Source organism: Humulus lupulus, chromosome 2, assembly GCF_963169125.1.
Source record: "Humulus lupulus chromosome 2, drHumLupu1.1, whole genome shotgun sequence".
NCBI lineage: Eukaryota > Viridiplantae > Streptophyta > Magnoliopsida > Rosales > Cannabaceae > Humulus > Humulus lupulus.
This window is the reverse complement of record NC_084794.1, coordinates 155,200,666-155,222,253: the sequence shown is the minus strand read 5'-3', so window position 1 is coordinate 155,222,253 and position 21,588 is coordinate 155,200,666.

Below are 21,588 nucleotides of genomic sequence, written 5' to 3'. Positions count from 1 at the left end.
CATACCTTGCACCATTCGCAAATTTGAATGCAAACACACTTTATGTGATCTGGGGACGAGTATTAATCTGATGCCCTTATCTGTGTTTAGAAGACTTGGTTTGGGGGAGGCAAAACCAACAACTGTCACTCTATAACTAGCAGACCGATCGGTGACACATCCACGGGGTATTATTGAAGATGTTCTTGTGAAAGTGGATAAGTTTATATTTCCAGCTGACTTTATCGTTCTGGACATGGAGGAGGATACAGATGTACCTATTATTCTCGGCAGACCATTTCTAGCCACAGGTCAACCTCTTTTTGATGTTCAAAAGGGAGAGCTTAAGCTTAGAGTTCAAGGAGAAGAGGTGGTCTTTAATGTCTTCAAGGCCATGAAGTATCGATGGCTAGTGACAGTTGCTATAGTGTGGATGTGATAGAGAAGGCAGTCTCGAAGAGAAGGATGAATAGTGATGCCTTAGAGGCAGTTCTATTAGGTGATGAGGTCGACGATGACGATGCTGAGATAGCAGATTGTGTAAACTGGATCAATTCCTTCCTGCCATACTGGAAGAAGTTTCAAGAATTAGCAGACGCACCTGATAAACCGCTAACATCCATTCAGCAGCCACCGCAGCTGGAATTGAAGGTTCTTCCAGATCATTTGCGATATGCATACTTGGGAGAGAATGAAACTTTACCTGTCATTGTGTCAGCTGACCTGTCAAAGATAGAATTGGAGAAACTGTTGAGGGTTTTAAGGGAGCATAAATTGGCCATTGGGTGGACCTTGGCAGATATTAGAGGAATAAGCCCATCGACAGTAATGCAAAAAATCTTATTGGAGGAGAATAACAAGCCATCCATAGAGGCCCAGAGAAGACTCAATCCAGCCATGAAGGAAGTCGTACTTGAGCAGATTCTTAAATGGTTGGACGTTGGGGTGATCTACCCAATTTCTGATAGCGCATGGGTGAGCCCTGTGCAAGTGGTACCTAACAAGGGTGGTATGACAGTGGTAAAAAATGAAAACAATGAACTCATTCCAACAAGAACTGTAACGGGGTGGCAGATTTGTATAGATTACCGCAAGCTCAACATGGCAACAAGGAAGGATCATTTTCCTTTGCCTTTCCTTGATCAAATGCTTGACAGACTGGCAGGCCATAACTACTACTGTTTCTTGGATGGGTATTCAGGGTATCATCAGATCGCTATTGCGCCAGAGGATCAAGAGAAAACAACTTTTACATGTCCTTATGGCACATTTGCTTTTAGGAGAATGCCATTTGGACTATGTAATGCCCCTACAACATTTCAACGGTGCATGATGGCCATATTTTCAGATATGGTAGAAAGGTGTATTGAGATATTCATGGATGATTTCTCTGTTTTTGGCTCATCATTTGACCTCTGTTTGGGTAACTTGGAGAACGCGTTGAATAGATTGTGAGAAGGCAAATCTGGTGTTGAATTGGGACAAATACCATTTTATGGTAAAAGAGGGGATTGTTCTTGGCCATAAAATTTCGAGTGAGGGAATTGAGGTTGATAGAGCAAAAATTTCTACCATTGAAAAGCTTCCTCCACCAGTTTCAGTCAAAGGTGTAAGAAGTTTTCTTAGTCATGCTGGGTTCTATCGAAGATTCATAAAAGATTTCTCTAAAGTGTCCAAGCCTCTCTCGAATCTGCTTATGAATGGAGTTGTCTTTGATTTTAATGATTAATGTTTGAAGGATTTCAACTTCTTGAAAGAAAAGCTTATTTCTGCTCCAATTGTGATAGCTCCAAATTGGGAATTGCCTTTTGAGTTGATGTGTGATGCTAGTGACTATGCAGTGGGGACAGTTTTGGGACAGCGAATTGACAAGGTATTCAGGTCTATTTATTATGCTAGTTGGACTCTAAATGATGCTCAACTGAATTATGCTACTACAGAAAAAGAGTTGCTAGCTATTGTGTTTTCCTGTGATAAATTTAGACCGTATCTGATTGGTAATAAAGTGATTGTCTACACTGATCACTATGCCATTAAATACTTGATGTCAAAGAAAGATGCCAAGCCCCGACTGATTAGATGGATTCTTTTACTTCAAGAATTTGACATGGAAATTCGTGACAAGAAGGGCAGCGAGAATGTGGTAGCTGACCACCTCTCTAGACTTGAAGTGGAGGAGACTGAAAATAAGAAAGCAGTGCAAATCAATGATTACTTTCCTGATGAGCAGTTGTTTGGGGTAAGTGAGAAATTAGCTGTCCCTTGGTTTGTTGACATAGTGAACTTCTTGGTTGCCAAGATTGTGCCTCCTGAAATGTCGAAGCAGCAATTAAAGAAATTCTTTTTCGAGGTGAAACATTACTATTGGGAGGAGCCTATTCTCTATAGGCATTGTGTGGATCAAATTATCAGACGGTGTGTTCCTGAAGAAGAGATGCAGTCAATTCTCAACCATTGTCTCACTCAACAATGTGGTGGGCACTTTGGTGCATCTAGAACGGCAGCCAAGGTATTACAAAGTGGTTTCTATTGGCCTTCATTATTCAAAGATGCTAATGCTTTTGTCAAGGCTTGTGATAGATGTCAGCGAACTGGTAATATCTCGAGGAGAAATGAGATGCCTTTACATGGAATTCTTGAAGTGGAACTTTTTGATGTATGGGGCATTGATTTCATGGGGCCTTTTCCACCATCTTACAACAATGAATATATTCTATTGGCAGTCGATTATGTATCTAAATGGGTGGAGGCTGCAGCAACTAGAGCCAATGACGGTAAAATTGTGCTTAATTTTCTTCATAAACATATTTTTACTAGATTTGGCACTCCCCGAGCACTTATTAGTGATGAAGGGAAACACTTTGTGAATAAATAACTTGATGCATTACTGGCTCATTATGGAGTATATCATCGAAAAGCTTTGCCTTACCATCCTCAATCAAATGGGCAAGCTGAGATTTCAAACAGAGAAATCAAAAGTATCCTTGAGAAGACCGTTGACAGTTCGAGAAAAAATTGGTCGAAGAAGTTAGATGATGCGATTTGGGCCTACAGAACTGCATTCAAAACACCAATAGGTATGTCTCCTTACAGGTTGGTGTTTGGTAAAGCGTGTCATTTACCAGTTGAGTTGGAGAATAGGGCATTCTGGGCTATGAAAAAGTTGAATTTTGATTGGAGTGCAGCCAGTGAACGAAGGTTGTTGCAACTGAATGAACTTGATGAGTTCAGAAATGAGGCTTATGAAAACGCAAGGATTTATAAAGAGAGAACAAAGGCTTGGCATGACAAGAACTTAGTCAGGAAAGAGTTCCAACCAGGGCAGAAGGTACTTCTTTTTAATTCTAGATTGAGACTTTTTCCTGGCAAATTGAAGTCAAGATGGTCAGGACCATTCACTATTGTTCGGGTCTTTCCATATGGTTCTGTGGAAGTTCAGGGCAACTCAGGTGATTCTTTTAAGGTCAATGGTCAGAGATTGAAGCCTTACTTGGATGGTCAAATTGGTCATGCCAAGTCAGTGATTTATTTGAAGAATCCTTGAGAAACAGTTCAGCGTCCGGCTACAAGACGTTAAAGACAACGCTTTTGGGAGGCATCCCATGCTTTTAGTTGTTTTGTTTTAGTTTTGAACAATTTTAAGTGTTGATTTGGTTTTTATTATTTTGGACAATAATTTTATTATTATTATTATTTTGTAAGTTAAACCGTGAAAAGCGTGAAAAAAAAAATGAAGATTTGTATCAGGAGGCAGCGCCTAGGCGCTACAAACCAGCACCCCGGCGCTGCTCAAGTCAGAGAGGACCCCCAGAAAAATTCCCAGACAGCGCCTAGCCGCCATAAGGTAGCGCCCCAGCGCTGCTTAACCCAGAAAGTGCCCAGATTTTTTTTTTCACACAGTGCCTAGGCGCCCAAAGGCAGCTCCCCAGCGCTAAGACGAACCCGAGAGCCCTAGAAAATTTTTCGAGGTAGCACCTAGGCGCCATATCCAGTGCCTCAGCGCTACCTCGGCTCCAGTTTTTAAAAAAACCCAATTTTTTTCGAATTTTACCCCAAATTATTTTCTTCTTCTTCTTCCCTAACCACCTCTTTATTCCACTCAAATTCAACTCTAAAAATCTACGCCATTTATTCTACATTCAAGCCCTAATTTCAAATCTGAAAATTACTGCTATTCTGATGGGGATTTTGTTTGTGGACTCATCATCACAACTTTTTGCTTATGGATTATCATCAAGTAAGGTCCCTTCCTTTATTTTTCAATTTTAATCTCTATTAAGCAAAGTTTGGGGTGAATTTGAAAGTTGTGGATGAGCACTTTAGGATTTTGGTGTATCATTGTGATTATATTTGCTGGTGGAGTATATTCTGCATTACTATTGTTTTGGGAAAGGAAGAAAAATAAGGGGAGGTGCGGATGAAATTTGGGTAGAATTGTTGTGAAATTTTTTTGTGGGTTAGTGGTGTATTGGTTGGTTGTTGTTTGACTGAAAAGGTTGTGATTAGTGTGCAATGGGACCTAAGACAAGGAATACTGGAGCATCATCATCTAGGCGTCGTAAGGACCCCTCGCCTCCACCGGAATATGATAATGATCGTTTTGTTAGTAAAGATGCAGCAAACATATATGAAAAATTGTGTCGTAAGATATTGATTCCTGAAAGAGGCATGGAGTTTCAACGTGAGCCATATGAGGATCCGATTTATGAGCCTATACGGGCTAACATAGCACGTAGAGGCTGGGCTACTTTTGTGAAGGGAAATTTGACTGATGTTAACAAGTCCCTGGTCTATGAGTTTTATGCTAATTTTCCACAAGATTCGCAAAATGAAGTCTTTGTTAGAGGTAAAAGTCAATCGTCGTTCGGTTAATGCTATTTTTGAGACTACTCCTTTACAAGATGCGGATGACCAATATTATAATTTTTTGAAAAATGACATTGATTATGATGAGGTGGTTGCTACAGTGTGTTTTCCAGGGGCTCAATGGACTATGAAGAATGGGGTGCCTCAAACTATGCCATTGTGTCCAATGAATCGGGAGGCTCGTGCATGGACATATTTTGTTTGTTGTCGTCTCCTTCCCATGAGTCATTTTCCACCATTCCTGTGCAGCGTGCTCTTATGGTTTATGCGATAATGAAATGGTTTTCTTTGGATCTTGGGTGTGCTATTCCTACAAGTTTAAAACATATATCTCGGGGCACTACAATGGGAGGTCTTGGGCATGGTTTTTTTATTACTGATTTATGTCGAGCTCATAATGTGCCTGAGTATACCACTGATATTCCAGAGGAGCCTTCTGCTCCTATTACCCGTGCTATTGTGGCAGAATATCCTCTTCCCACTGTTGCACTAGCCCCACGACCTCGGGCAGTAAGGCAACGTCGACCAGACATCCCAGCCCGAGACGAGCAAATGGAGCCTCCACCAGCTGATCCTATGCATGTTGATCCATTATTGGTTGCTATCGGGGATCCTATCGACTTAGGACCACAAGGAACTTCTAATCGGTTGGACTACATTATGCAACAAAATCAATATCTCATCCAGTCTCACCAGAATATGCACATGTACATGAATCAGCAACATGCTTATGAGCTTACTCATGTGGATCGTTTGAATAGCTTAGTGCAGCGTTGGCCGATGAATGAGGCAGACACCCATTATTTTTCTTATCCTCCACCATATCCTCCATCTCTGGCTCCTCCATCGCCTCCTCCCTTTTGACGCTCGTGTTGTCGTCCTGGTAAGTTTCTTCTCTTTTCTTATATTTGTACACTGGAGACAATGTATTCTATAAGTTTGGGGGAAGAGCTTTGTTGCGTTTTTTTATTGCGTATGTTTTCTGTAATAGTTTTTGTTTTTTTTTATTATGTAGTTTTTCTTATAGGATGTGTTGTGTCTAGGGTGTTTAGAATGTTTGATCAGTCGAGTTGATAATGATTAGCTGATGATAATGAATGAAAGAATTGCTCATATAGTTGATGAAATGAAAGCCATAAAAATTGAACCAAATCTGTGTGCTTGGTTGAATATTTCTTTGAGTTGCTTGGGTCCATGTAAATATGTGAGAGCTTGATCATGATTTTTTAGATAAATTTTGTGCATTTGATGATATTTATGCTTGCTAAATTTTGGTTCAAGGAAAGATGGATGATTATGCTTAGAACTTGCTTGCTTGCTACTCGAGACCAAATCCTAGATAATGCATGTTTAGGAAGGTGATTTAGGCCATTTTTGGAACGATTGGGCCTTTCAAGCCAACCTTGATTAATTTAATCCCTAGTTTCCTTCTTTTTGAGCCTTACGTTAAATTCTTTGTTGTGACACCTATTTTGAGCCTACCTGAAAGGCGTTATAATGTTACTTTCCCATGAATAATTACCATGAGCATATAAGTGAATGATGATTGGGGAGTGGTTTTGTAATGGTATGTATTGTGGATTGGGTGTTATAAAAAAAAAAAAAAAAAGAGAATTTGAATAAAAATAGATTGAGAAAATATTCTAAAAAAAAAATTAATTTGAAATGTAAGTGTGAATTTTCTCAATCTAAGAAGAAAACCAAATATATATATTGGGATTGTCTTTGGGCTATAATGTGGATATCAAGTTTGGTCCGTATGGTTTGTATGCTTATGGTAATTTTGAGCTTAAATGACATTTCATCTACCTATGCCTAAGCCTATTGTTATAAGCTATAAAAGTCCTATTGATTCTTGGGCTTGTGTTGTCTATATTAGTGGAGAGTAGTCGGTGAAGCAAGCATATGAGATAATAAGATTTGATGGTTTGTGGTGAGAAATTTGGTAAGTTTAAATGGATTCAAATGCATGTTATTTATTTATCATGATTAGGAGAGCATATATTTGTTTTGATTTGAGTGAGTTGAAGAAATATTTTGATCAAAATTCTGGATTATCATTATGGTTGTATTCTTTTTCTGAAAACTATACGAGCAAGACATACATAATTTGGAAGCTTAATTTGTTGTTGTCAACTTGATTTGTTTTTGTTTGGTTGTTTAGGTTTTTTAGGGTTGTTTGGAGTTCTTTACTCGAGGGCGAGTAAAGGTTAAGTTTGGGGGAATTTGTTAGGCTCATTTTAGGTTTGTTTTAGGGATCGTTTTAGGTTGTGTTTTTAGTTATTTAGGATTGTTTAGTGCAGATTTATGCTTGTTTTCTTCTTGTTTCAGGTTTTAATGGTCAACTATATAATATGGAGTGAAATGAGAAGAAACATGTTAAAACTGATGAATAAGATGGATTTAGTGTTGATTGTGGAGTTTCAAGACATCATGTGTGGAAGATACTACATTAAAGAGGCTCAACACACGTCGTTTATGTTCTATAACGCAAGTCTGAGACTTTATGCCACATTTTGACAAAGATTTAATCATTTTCTGGAAACATGTCTAGAAAACGAAGTTGTAGATATTTCTCTAAGCTTTCCACATCTTTTTAAATCGTTCAATTCGGAGTTATATTGAAGGAGTTATGATCAAAATACGATGAGCTGACGCTGCTAGCTGTTCAAAACGAGTTAGTTTTATTCTGTGCAAAGTAGCGCCCCAGCGCTACAAACCAGCGCCCCAGCGCTGCCGAGAAACAGAGAGCATATTTTGATGCGGGTTATAGCGCCTAGACACCACATTTCAGCGCCCCAGCGCCATCAATTTTCCAGAAACGTGTTTTGAGACTTATTTTCAGCGCCTCAGCGTTATCCCGTAGCGCCCCAGCGCTAGGGTCCGTACGGAAACACAATTTAGGGGAATTTTCAGGGGTAATCTTGTCTTTTCATGCAAAAAATGAATTAGGGTCTATAAAAACTTCTTTATTGACGTTTTTAGAGGTGGAGATCAGATTAAGCAAGGAGGCTAGAGAAGAAACAATAAGAAAATTCAGAGTTCTTTTTCTTTTTCTTTATCTTTTGATTCTATGTTTATGTTTGATTTAGTCATGTTTATGAACTAAATTTCTGTTTAGGTTTTCTAATTGACTCTCTTGAAACTCTATTATGATTTAATGCATTTATCTATTTCCTCTTCATCTGAAATCTATTCAATTTGTGTTTATTGTGTATGTATTTGACTGCGCATCTTTTACATATGATTTACGAATTTGAATCAAAAATCTGAAAAGTGAGATTTGAATATGCTAAAATTGAATAGACATAGATTTCAATTTAGAACGAGAGTGTCAAATTGGTTTATGTGATTAAGGGTTGTATTCACTGCTTCCTAATGTTTGAATTTACCATAGAAATATAGGGAATTCACACTAGGTCGAGTTTTCTATTTCTTAACTCGAATAGTTAACACTTTTGCAAACCTATCATTTCAATGAAGAAGAGTCTCAGTAGTAATTGCATTAAAGATTAATAGAGTGGATAGTAGAGAAGAATAGGATTCCTAATTGTTTTACAGTGAAGTTAATCCAAGGTTTTGTTATTAATTGTTATTTTATTTAATTTTTAATTATTGTTTCTGAATATTATAGTTTCTTTTGCTGTGTCTATAAGAATCAAGAATTCAAATTGATCAAATAGACAGAGAAATTAACTGACTGGTAATTGAGAATTCAGTCCTTGAGGACGATACTTGGTTTTTACCATATTATTACAAATTGCGACTGTGTGCACTTGCATAGCTTAAAATTTCGCAACAACTATTATTGATGCATGTTGAATGATTATTAAATGTGACATGTATGGCTATTATTGATGCATGTTGGTTGGTTATTAAATGTGACATGCATGGCTATTATTGGTGCATGTTGGATTGTTAAACATAATGTATGTGATGCACGAGAAACATGTGATTAGGACATGCTTTGTATACTGAGTATGATATCGTTTAGAGCTTGAGTCTCTGTGTTTGTGCATGGTCCTAATTGTACTAGTACCCGTTAAGTAAGCATGCTGAATACCTTGTTTATGGATATTTGACATGTGATATATGTTTGGTGGCATGGCTTACTTGTGTGTGGCACTGACTTATTAGTCAAAATCGGCTATGGTGTTAGGTCCATCTGTGAGGCTGTGACTTATTAGTTAAGTTCACAACGGGTTGAGCACTGGTCGTGTTTCGCTGACCTGAAGGTCAGAAACGGCATAAGCGTCGAGGAGGCAGGGCTGAATGAAGATTAGATCTAATCGATATCAGCATTGAATGGCTCTATGGCATTAATGCTGGACCGACCCTAAGGTCGATGAACTTATAAGCGCTTGACTAGTCTAAGACTAGTACTCAAAGCCAGGGCATATGGCCCCAGTGACTGTTTGTCACATGGCTAGGGAACGCTGTTCCAAGGTTATGACTCTATGGTCATGGGGAAGGTTATGTTGGTGACTATTCACCATACACCTATCCTGATCAAACTTATGAAAGGTTCTCTTATCAGTTAAGCCCTGGTGATCCTATCATCACATGGCTAAAGGGTGCTATCCCCGTATTTGTGACCTTTGTGATAGTCACCTATTTCTTTGGACTGATAGTCCTGAGTAATTTAATATAATCACTGTTGATATTATATCATGTTATATTAAGTTTTCTTGCTGGGCTTCCGCTCACGGGTGCTTTGTGGTGCAGGTAAAGGAAAAAGAAAGCGGGACCATCCTTGAGTTGGAGAGCTTAGGTGATGACGTGTACATATGCAGCTGCTCGTCTGCCACGGCCGAGGTTTAAAGAGGAACTAGGGTTAAACCCTATTTTTCCGCATAGAACGGCCTGTTGTAAATATTTTCTTGTAGTAGACTCTGAAATTACAGTTTTGGGATCCCAATGTATATATTATACATTCTAGTGAAACGTTACATCTTAACCAAAATTTTTAATCCCTAAACCACTAATCATACTTAGTTACACGATTTTGGCCAAATAATCGATTAGCGAGTTTAGCACTATTTACAAGGCACACCGTAACGGTCCCTGGAGTTGGGGCGTTACAATTTCACCTCTAAGAGGAGTGAAACAGTTCGGTGTTCGGGGCAAGCTGAGCCCTAGGTTTGTTGGACCCTTTGAGATTCTGGAGCAGGTTAGGGAGGTAGCTTACAGGTTGGCGATGCCTCCAGCTTTATCAGGGGTTCATAATTTTTTTCATGTGTCCATGCTCCGGAAGTATGTATCAGATTCGACTCACGTATTGAGTTATGAGAGTTTGGAGCTGGACTAGGATTTGTCCTATGAGGAGAAGCCGGTTTGGATTCTTGATCGAAAAGATAAGGTTTTGCGGAACAAAACCATTACCTTGGTGAAAGTGTTGTGGAGGAACAACAAAGTTGAGGAGGCGACATGGGAACTTGAATCAGACATGCGAGAGCGGTATCCCGAGTTGTTCAGGTAATTTCGAGGATGAAATCTCTGTAAGGAGGGGATAGTTGTAGCGACCCAAATTTTCTAATAAGGCTTGGAGCCTAGATTAGTGTGCCTGGAGGGAAATAATTGTTATACAGTGTTAATTTATGTGAATTTAATGAATATGTGATTAGGGTGCATGTTAGGTGATTAAATATGCATGCGGGCCCCGTTTGATTGTTAGGGGCAAATTGGTAATTTTAGCCCGTTGAGGGCATAAATGTAATATATGTAATATTGTTGAATATAATTGTGAATTATTTGTGATGCACGTTCCGAGACGGTCCTAGAGAGCTGTTTAGCTAGAAAGTCACAACAGGGGGTCAAATACTCGGCTCGGGAGGAGCCTAGGGGTATTTTGGGAGTATTACAACTTGAGTTTGGGAATTTGTAAGTAATGGTTAGTGACATTTTGGTAACTTGGGTCACCATTGGTAACCATTAAGGATAGCTACTCTAATTGGGAAAAATGGTATATTTGTAAGGGATGGGAAAGGTCTAAGATGCCCTTGAGGTTTAGTTAGAAAGAGACTTAGATGGAAGGGCAAAAAGGGTCTTTTGGCTGGTATATAGATGAATTTGGCTGAGGAAAAATCATTCACATTACCTTACTCTAAGTATAATCTGAATATTGTGTTGCGGAGCTCTACAGGAAACTAGAGAAAAACAGTAGGGAAGGAGAGGAATTTCTGAATTTTTGTGGGATCAAGAAGGGAATTGAGGCCATAAAACTTAGAAGATTGTTCTGCATATTGAGGTAAGGGAATTCTGTGTGATTATTATGTGGGATTCAGCTATGAACATCATGGTTTGAGAATTGAATTGTGTGTTTTCTTTGGTGAATTCTTGGGATGGATTGTGGTTAGGTTCAGCTTGAATTTTGTGAATTAAGCTTGGGAATTGATTGAGAAAAGCAGCTCAAGGTCGAATCTTCACTTGAGTTATGGATTCCATGCATATTTGAAAGTTATTTCTGGTTTGGTTTAAGATTTTTAAAGGGAGGTTTAAGTTTTGAAGGGCTTGGTTTAAGTTTCTGAAGTGTTAAACCCAAATTGTGAATTGTAGGTTTGATTGTGTGATTGAGCTTATTGTTGATGTTTTTGAGTTGTTAGATGGTCTATGTGGGGTTTTGAATTGAATTTGGAACTTAGGTATGCTTTGGGGTTGATTTGGGAGTGTTTTGGCTCGGGGAAAATGCAGGGGAAAACCCAGAATTCTGGGTTCGCGAAGGGGCGCTGCGACCCTGTTCTTCTACCCCGCGGCGCTAGGTTGTATCAGGGAAGGAGGCCACGCTGGGCATCGCAGCCCTTGAGGGCTAGTGTCGTGGCCCTAGGCCATTTCTGGGCAGGGGAAAATTCAATTTTCAGGTTTTTGCCCAGGGGGCTCGGGGGACACTTCCGCCACCTTGTGTGGGGATCCGGGAGGTCCCGAGGGCTCAGGATTGGTTTCGAGAGATGTTTTTAAATCGGTTAGTAATGGGGATGCTATTTATGTGTTGTGACTAGGTTCTCGGAGAGGCTCGGATTAGGGGACCGTACTCAGGGTTCAGTGCTCAGGAAGCTCGGGACTCAGGTAAGAAAACTACTGTTTCCCGTAGAGCATGAGTTGTAGAGCTCGGCCCTATATGACTGTGTTGTGGGGTTTGACCCTTTGATTGAGTTTATGTATGCTTAGCTTGATGATTGGCTTTATCATATGTGAATGTGTTGGTTGTACGGCATGAGTCATGAACGGTGAAGACCGGTAACGGCGAAGACCGAGAACGGCAATGGGCCGGGAACGGTGATAGGCATGTGGAGTGCAAGCCGAGTGCGGCAAGGGGCCAAGGCCGGAAGCAGCGTTTAGCACGCGAAGTGCGAGTTGCTAGGTTGAATCCTAAAGGATACCTAGGATATCCTCACGGTATGGACCGAAAATCCAGGGCATGGTAAAGCGCCTGGGACGGCATGACCGTATGTGTTTAGCCTATGGATGACCTGTTTAACTGATAAGTGTTTGATATGCATATGTTATCTGTTTGTGAGTTTTCGTGCTGGGCTTCGGCTCACGGGTGCTCTGTGGTGCAGGTAAGGGCAATGAGAAAGTCAACCAATCATGAGTATGGCGAGCGTGAAGCGACGTGTACATGTTTGGTCAGCCTGACTGCCACGGTCAGGGGCATTTTTGGGAGATGAATGTATAAATCTGGATTTTGTCGTTTAGTCGACTGTGATTATATTTTGAGTTGTAAATATTTCTAAATTGAATTTTGGGATCCGAAATGTTAAACTTTTATAATTTTCAATGAAATGAGATTATTTTCAAAGATTATGACTTTGATTCTAGCTTAGTCACACTTTTGTTCTAAGAACCTCGTTTAGCGAGTTAATTGCACGATTTAAACTCACTTAGTAACGACTCTAAGGTAGTAGGGCGTTTCATGGATCAACAACATAGTCTTCCTCACCAAGCGTTTGATCAACCTAAAACTAGTGTTGGCTGGTTCTCAACACATGAGATAGAGATCTAGAAGAGAAGAAGAGAGAGTGACTAGAAGAGTGTAATGCTAGAGTTTTCTATGACTGAGCATTTACCTAAACTTGTTCTCTGCCAACTGTCATCTTATGAAAACCCTAGCTATAACATTCTATTTATAGACACATCCAAGGGCTCATTTTCCTAATTAAATTAAATTAAAAATAAAAAGTAAAGTAATCTCTATCATGGTTGGCCCACACCATATGGGTTGGGCTCATGACATGTGTCTTAAATTTAAGGCCTAATTGACTCAAATTCATGACCCTTTTATTTATACATTTTATAATTAATTAATTAAATAATTAAATCCTTATTCAAATTATTTATAATTTGAAACTTGATTTAATATTATTTATTAATATTAACACCAATTTATCATTATTAATAAATATGCCCAATATTTCACAGTAACTCTCGTCTTTTCTCTAATTCATAATTCATGTAAATATCTCAAAATTGACCAAGTCAATTCAATATTCTAAATTGATAATTAATTCAATTAATTGAGACATTGTAGATGATATATTAAAAGGAGATGGGGACACCATGGTTCCATGAAATCAAGCTCCAATAAGTTACTGTGAATGTATTTATGAATAATTTCACTACCTTATTAATTCCTTGTGTCTCCACTATAGACTTGGAATTGCACTCTTGAATTCATAGAACGCTTTACACCGGATGTAAATATATCATCCATTGTTACAACCATTGCCATCATTCAACCCTCTATAGATGATCTAATAATGAAACAGGTGCTGATTACCATTTGACCCCTCATTTGTATTTTATCCTTAAATAACACTAAGTTCCTTGTGAATAACATTTCCGTAAACATAATTACAGAAATGAGATATCTATCATTTAACGCTTGAACTAAGCCATAAGGAAATCACCATTTTACTTCTTAGATAGGAGCTATAGATTTCATGTATATGGTAAATATCCCCCACTCAATTATACTACCAAATTCCCAATATGTAAATATGGGCTAGTCCGTAGGGTAAGCTGGTAATCAACAAATCTAAGGACTTGAATAATATAATCACTGGAATATTAATCCCTCAAAATTGGGATTGAATTGACCTATGGTCAACTTTATGATATGATTACATTAGATGATAACGATACTTTACTTATCCATCTATAATCAATATCAGTTCAATCCGATATTATCTACTTGGTCAATGTCCTGGATATGACATCACACTAGATTGTGTAAGTAGATTATATCGTAGATTAACAAGTCAGTGTAAACCCTGTGCACTAACTTAATCTTAGGACTAATGCTTTAAAACATATAACCATAATTACAATCCACTGTGACCAAGTCACTATAACTGTGATTATCCATATGTTCATGATTTAATAGATGTTTATATTAAATAATTAATCATGTAAATAAACAAGTGAGCAATGTGATTGACAAGTCAAAATTGATTTCTATTCTTTATTGATAATGAAATGAGGTTACATAGAAAATTATTTTTACACAGGGCATAAAACCCCAACTGTCAAATGTTTGATTCTTAGGCTCTCTAGATATTCTTAACACATGAGATCTAGAGAGTTGGAAAATGAAGCCTTAGAGAGTTTTTAATTTTTAGGCTTAAAGAACTAGTCGACTGATACATTTGTCACTTGTTTAAACTTAGAGATAATAAAACAATTTATATCTATAATTCAAAAAACTGATCAGTTAAAGATGTTTTATTTAATTATTTATTTTAATCAAATTTAAAAAATAATTAAATAAACTAATAACCATATTCTAACCGATTTAAATTTCAACAATTCAAATTCAAATCTCAGGAACATGTTGCACCATGTGTGGCGCCACTCACTATGCAAGCCCAATGAGTGGCGTGTGGCACTATAAGTGCTCCCCAATTTCCTCATTTGTTTGTTTAGTTAAAAATAAGACAATATATTTATTCATTTAAAATAATATAAATATTATTTTCAAAATAAATATCGTTTAATTCACAATTAACTTTATCTTATAATATCAAATTTGAACAATTATCTTTTACTAATATAATATTAAACTCTTTATAATGTTAATCCAAAAACGGATTAATATTAATTTTAACTAGTAGAAAGTTTTTCAAATAAAAAAAAATTAATTAAATGAAAATTAATAAATCATTCATAATTATCACATAATTACCACTTATCCTTGGAAAATTAATTCATTTACAATTTAATCATTTTCTCCATTAATCTTGTCTATGACACATTTACCCTTGTCACTAAGCTTCAATAAACTAGACTGTTAATTAAACTCTTTAATTAAATAATCTTATTTATTAATTCTATTATTACTCCACTATAAATATGGAATTGCACTCTTAGAAACTACAGAATAATATTACAGAGTAATTTCTTACAATCTATTGATATAATCAATACATGTAATTTAGTCCTCAAATTATTGGTTCCTTAATTAGAGCTGGTTAAAGCTTACCGTTTTACCCTTCTAATTGCCTCTTATTTCTTAAGTACCATTAATTCACTTGTGAATAATTAATCTATAATCATATTATAAATTTGAGATCAATAATTATTAAGTTACAGAATTATCCCTAAGGGAACAAATATTCAATCCATTAGGAATGCTTGGACTCCATTATTGTAAAATCATGTTCCCAACCATTCAAGTTAATGAATCTCCAAAAAAAAGTTACTAGCCTTAGTGGGATCTTCATTGAGCCAATTTCCCCCATTAGTTGGTAACGAGTTACCATTATTGTTTTCCCCAGTGGTAGGCCTCGTAGCAGATGGAGTGTCGAGGTTGCGGTTAACCCCAACATTTCTCCGTACATATCTTCTAGAAGGCATGATTTTAGTTCATTCCTGAAATTAATAGTGTATCTTAGTGCAACTTTTTTTTCCTTCAAAATCATGAACCATAACATACTATTAATCCATCAAACAACCAATCTTCATTTATTCATAAAACCAAAATATCCTGATACGTCCATATTCACAAAGTTAAAAAATTAAAAAAGATGAAATAACAAACTAAACCAAACTACATGTCATGCAACATCTAAATCCACATGATATGTATGAGGTAAGAATTCTTGTGCTTATCCATCAACTCTATAGTGATTCCTTGATCAAATGGTTCACTAGTCATCTCGATTCCTTGCTGCCTAGCGTACTATTCTCGTGCACTTGTTTCCACACAATTTCTAGATCCTCCTGCATCCCATCTGATGAAATCGTGCTCTTAAGTACATCTTAATTTTTCTTGCAGCTTCGCAATCCTCCTTCCCTAATCATGCCTAGGATACATTGATTCATTATTACAATGCAAACTTTATGACAATATGCAAACTTTAGAAGGTTGCCTTTTTAAATCCTTAGACCCAAATTTTTTCAATTTTTACGGAGCCATTCTTGGCTATTCCAAAAAGTTCCATACCCTATTTTAGAAAAAATTAGGCATTTTTACTAGGTGAAATTTGTCACCAAAAAGTATGGTTTGAAACTGTTTTATTTGAAATCCAGATTTTTCCTAAACTTTGGAAACATAGAAAATTTAATTAGCTTCGCATTTTGACCTGATTTTTCTTAGGTCTAAATTAGGTTATGCTAAGAATATCCATGAGAAAAATTATGCGAAAAAATAAATTTTCTTTGTGAAATACGTTCACAAAGTTGGCTGCTCAGAAAGCATTATTTCAAAATCTTACTTTTTCTCTAAATTTAGAAGGATATAACTCCTAGCCCTTTTATTATCATTTTATGAAACTATATAAGTTTTATCAACAATATAAAAATAGTGCTTAATTCGAAAATCAGCCCAAAATACTTAATTTTGCTTACTCAAACATTTTTCCAAAGTGCGAGGGTTAAACTGACTGAAAATGTTTTTCCATATTTCTTGTCAACTTTAACATTTTATAACTCCCAATATCTCACAATTCCACAAAACTCTCCAGATTTGATGTAGCGCACCAAAGTTTTTTATTTTATTATTTTTTGTGCTTTATCTTATTATTAATTGTAAAGTCTTAGGAATTTACTTTTAATTGTTTGAATTGTTTCGTAGGAATTATGTGAATTAAAGTTGTTAATTTTTTTATTTAATTATTTTAATTTTTGAGTTCTTTAGATTTGATTGTGCAGACCAAGGTGCATGGTTAGTAGAAATGCACCCTAGCACTTGTGTGTGTGCATGTGCATGGTATGCATGGTGATAATGCATTAGTTTCTATGCATAGTGTCTATTTTCCATTTATTTATTTATTTTTAATTATTATTATTATGAAAAGAGAAAATTAGAAGACAAATGGTAAGAAATAGAGAGTGAGTGGCGTGAGTGTGAACGAGGAAGGAAGGATCTTTCCTTAATAATCTTTTGTCATATTTTATTGATTGGAAACTAGAGAACTAGAAAAATAGGTAAGTGATTTAAGGGATTTAATTTGCTATGAGTTGTCTTTGGTTATTTTTGGGTAAGAAAAAGTAGAGAGTGGTAGTTTGAAAAGGCCACACATATCTGGGTATAGAGAGAGAGTGGGAGAGCATAGGTTGTGTTTCCTTATTTATGTGTGTTATCTTTTCCTTTGATTTATTTATTTTTTCTTGTTAATTGATATTATGCAAAAATTAAGGGAAATGAAATTGAGAAAGTTTCCCATTCACATTAGAAGATTAGGGTTAGGCCACTTGGGGATTAAAAAGAAAATTTGGAGTCTTGGAGACTGATTGAGTGGCTGCCAAATTCCCAAGAGAGAGAGACGGGTAGAGAGAACTCGTGAGAATAGAGAGAGAGGGAGAGAAAGAAGAAGGCAAGAGAAGGTGACTTCGAATTTCCTGAGGTATGAGTTAAGGTTTATGATTTCATTCCTTCCTCTTCTTCTTGGTTCTAAGCTTGGTGAGGTTCATGGTGATACTAGGTTTGAATTTCACAAGAGCATATAGTGGAGGTATTGGCCTAGGGTTTTGGCCTACAAGGGTAAGATTGTTCTTTTAGTCTCATATGAGAATTTTGTTTTGGGTGGTCTAATGGTTTGGTGATCATGACAAGCTGTTGGAGATTAGCAATCAAAAGGGGAGGACTTAGATTTTGGCACTCGGTGTACTCAAGGTGAGGAAGGACCTTGTATTGGTGTTGTTTTGATATTGGAGTTTCACCTATGCAAAGTGTTGTATTAGACTTGTTAAGGTTTATTGTACGTTATGAGTGGTTTATTGTTTTGTGTTTTCTCTATGTCTAGATAATGCATTGGAGGTTTGTTTTTATTTTAATTGATTTTCTATCAACTTGTTTATGTTATTGGAAATTGGAACATGTTAGCGTTTCGTGAAAATCATTAAGAGTTTTGATTTATTTTTATTCTTGAAAGATTAATATGTGCATATTGTTGATCTTTAGAACATGATTTTTGGAAAATGTTATGCCATATATTCAGCTTAGGTGTTCTTAAAGATTGAGTATGAAAATTTCTTAATCTTTGTTGATGATTTTAGAAGCCATTTTTTATGATATGCCTATTTGTAATGTTATTGGGTATTAGGTTATGTGGTTTCAGCTTTGTGGGTATAGTGTGATTGGAGTAACTTGATTTTTGTTAATGATTTGATTTGCATGTTAATTGTCATATTAAAATGCATAAAGTGTTGAAACCATGTTAAGTAAATTTGTTAAATTATTGTTAAAGATTCTAAGTATTTGTTAGCATTCTAGGTGGATTTATGATTGCTTAATTTTGTTAATTCCATTTTTGGCAAATTATAGAAAAAATATTTTTTGATTTATTTCTTGTGATTTTGATATTCAATTGAAGTTTATTCTATTTTATTATGCTCACATTTATGTTCTGATTATATAAAAAGCAGATTATATCAATCTATTCTATTTATAGAATGTTTGACAATATACATAGTTTTAACATATGAATCAAATAATAAATGTTGGTCTATTTTATATCTGGTTGATTTTATTCGACAACCTGATTCTTATGACCAGATTTCAACAGATTGGATCGGATTGATCCTCATTAAAATTGAAGATAGGATCTTGTAATGACAACCCAGATACATACTGTTCTATAGCTATAGACAGTCTGTCTATTTCCTCAGATCATGGATGATTCGATGTAATTGATTGGTTATTTAAGGAAATATTTTCTTGTGAGCTGTGTGCATTCAGACCTAGTAAATGTTGTTGTATGTGAGTATGTCTGTGTATAAATACTTACCATAGCAACTTTATCTAGGTTAATTCTTTTGTCTATTGTTAAACTTATTTTACACCATTAGAAAAAGAGTGTTTCTTATGTAGAGGTTAGTGGTTCAGCTATGCCTCTGTTATTTTGTGTCTTTTATTTGTTTTGTGTATTGAAACAATTCAACAAAGAGAAGAACAAAGAGAAAACCTTCAAGAGAAGGTTCATCCTAGTCTTGCCTCAAGAGGAAGCAAGAACTCTTTAAGCAAATCGAAGGGAGTTTGAGTTCTTGAAGTTTCATCAAGAGGAAAATACATCGAGCTTGCAGCATAAAATTAGAGGGAGCCTAATCTTTGCTTAAGTCAAATACTTTGTATTTTTGAGAAACTTTATTAATGAATTTTATCTCTGGGCGTGGCCCCGTGGACTAGTAACATCCGAAAGGATTGTTGAAACCATGTACAAAAACCTCTATTTGTTTTTACTTTTCTATTTTATCCTTATGTTGTGTATTTTTGTAGTTGCAGAATCTCTATCTGTAGCTACAAAATATCTGTTACAGTACCAACCTTTTATTCCCCATTTAATTAATTGATTTAATTAAATATAAATTTGGTAATCATAAAATATAAAATTTCAATTGGTATCAGAGCAGTTCACTAAACTCTTAGTGAGATCTTGTGATTATTTTTATTCCCTTTAATGGGTTTTGTGTAAGATGTCTTTCTTTCCAGAAGGAAGTTCCATAACTCGACCTCCTCTACAGAATGATACTGACTATCCTTATTGGAAAGTCAGAATGATGGCATTTATCAAGTCACAAGATGAAGAGACTTGGAGATCTATACTATCTGGATGGGCTCCACTAACTAATAAAGACAAAGAAGGTAATACTAAGGTAAAGCCTGAACTCGAATGGTCTACTGAAGATGAAAAGTTGTCTAGTTACAATAATAAGGCTTTGCATGAGATCTTTAATAGAGTTGGTGAAGGATTTATAAAATTGATTTCTTCTTATAAGTCAGTAAAAGAGGCTTGGAAAATCCTTCAAACTCAATTTGAAGGGACTGCTGATGTCAAAAGATCACGCTTTACCATGTTACAAACTAAATTTGATGAATTGAGAATGGTAGAATCTGTAACTTTATCTGAGTTTTATGAAAAATTATCTGACATTGCTAATGAGTTTTCTGCATTGGGTGAGAAACATGATGAATTTGTTTTAGTTCGAAAAATAGTTCATTTGCTTCCAGATAGTTTAACACAAAACATCTAGCAATGCAAGAAGCAAATGATTTCAACAAAAATGAAGGTTGAAGAGCTAATGGGCTCTTTAAGAACATTTTAACTAAACAAACAAATCAAGCAAAAAGACAATCTGAAATCCTCAAGTGAGAAAAATAAAGGTATAGTAAAACCTCTATATAAGAATAGTATTGGGACCAAACTAATTGTATTCTAATTGAGTGTTTATAACTAAATAGAGGTATTGGTTCCAAAAGATGTTCAAACACCCAAAAGTATCAACTTTAACAACAACAATAATAATCAAAACTCCCTACTAACTATTACATTTTTAAAAGTAATTTAAGTAATTCAAATTTGGAATAAAATTTTGATTTTCTCCTTTGAGTGAAAATAAATAACATAATATATATTAATTTGATTCTACACATAATTATTACTATATAGAGCCATACTTTCTTAATACGAGACTTAAAAAATGTATAAATACTTACATTTTAGAGATTATTCTTATTTATAACTGGCCCAAATTAGGACCAATTTTTTTTATAATACAATAGAGGTTATTCTTATATAGATTATTCTTATATAGAGATTTTACTGTATTGCTTTTAAAGCTTCTTAATTTTTTTTTTCTGATAATGAGGAGGATGAAGAAATGGCCTTGTTAACATGGAATTTCCAAAAATTCATGAAAAAGGTTAGTAACAAAAAGAATCTTTCAAAATTTCCTAAAGGTAGCACATCTTCTAAACCTTTTAGTTCTACTAACAAAAAGGGTATCCAATGCAGAGAGTATGAAGATTTTGGTCATATTCAATCAGAATGTGCCAATACTTTGAAAAAGAACAAAAAGGGGTTTAATGTCACTTGGAGTGATGATGAGTCTGAAAGCAGTGAAGAAGATGAGGGAAATTTTGCGTTAACCTCTATTTTGTCAAGTGTTTTTCAAGAAAAACTTGTGTGTTTGAAGAATACCATCATTGAAAGCAATGTTGATGGTGTAGTTTCAGATTCTGATGAGTCAGAAATCAATGAGGATTCATTGGCTGAATCCTACAAGGTAATGTATGGTAAGTGGGTATAAGTTTATGCTGAAAATCATTCTTTGACAAAATTAATAAAAGTTTGTCTCATAACATCAACGAACTTGAGATGAAAAATAAAAGTTGTGAATCTGAATTGTGTTAAAAAATGACTGAAATTAATTATTTAACAAAAGTACTTGAAAATCCGACAAGAAATGTTAATATGTTAAATACAGGTTCGTCTATTTTTGAATAAATTTAGAACACAGGGCAAATAAGTC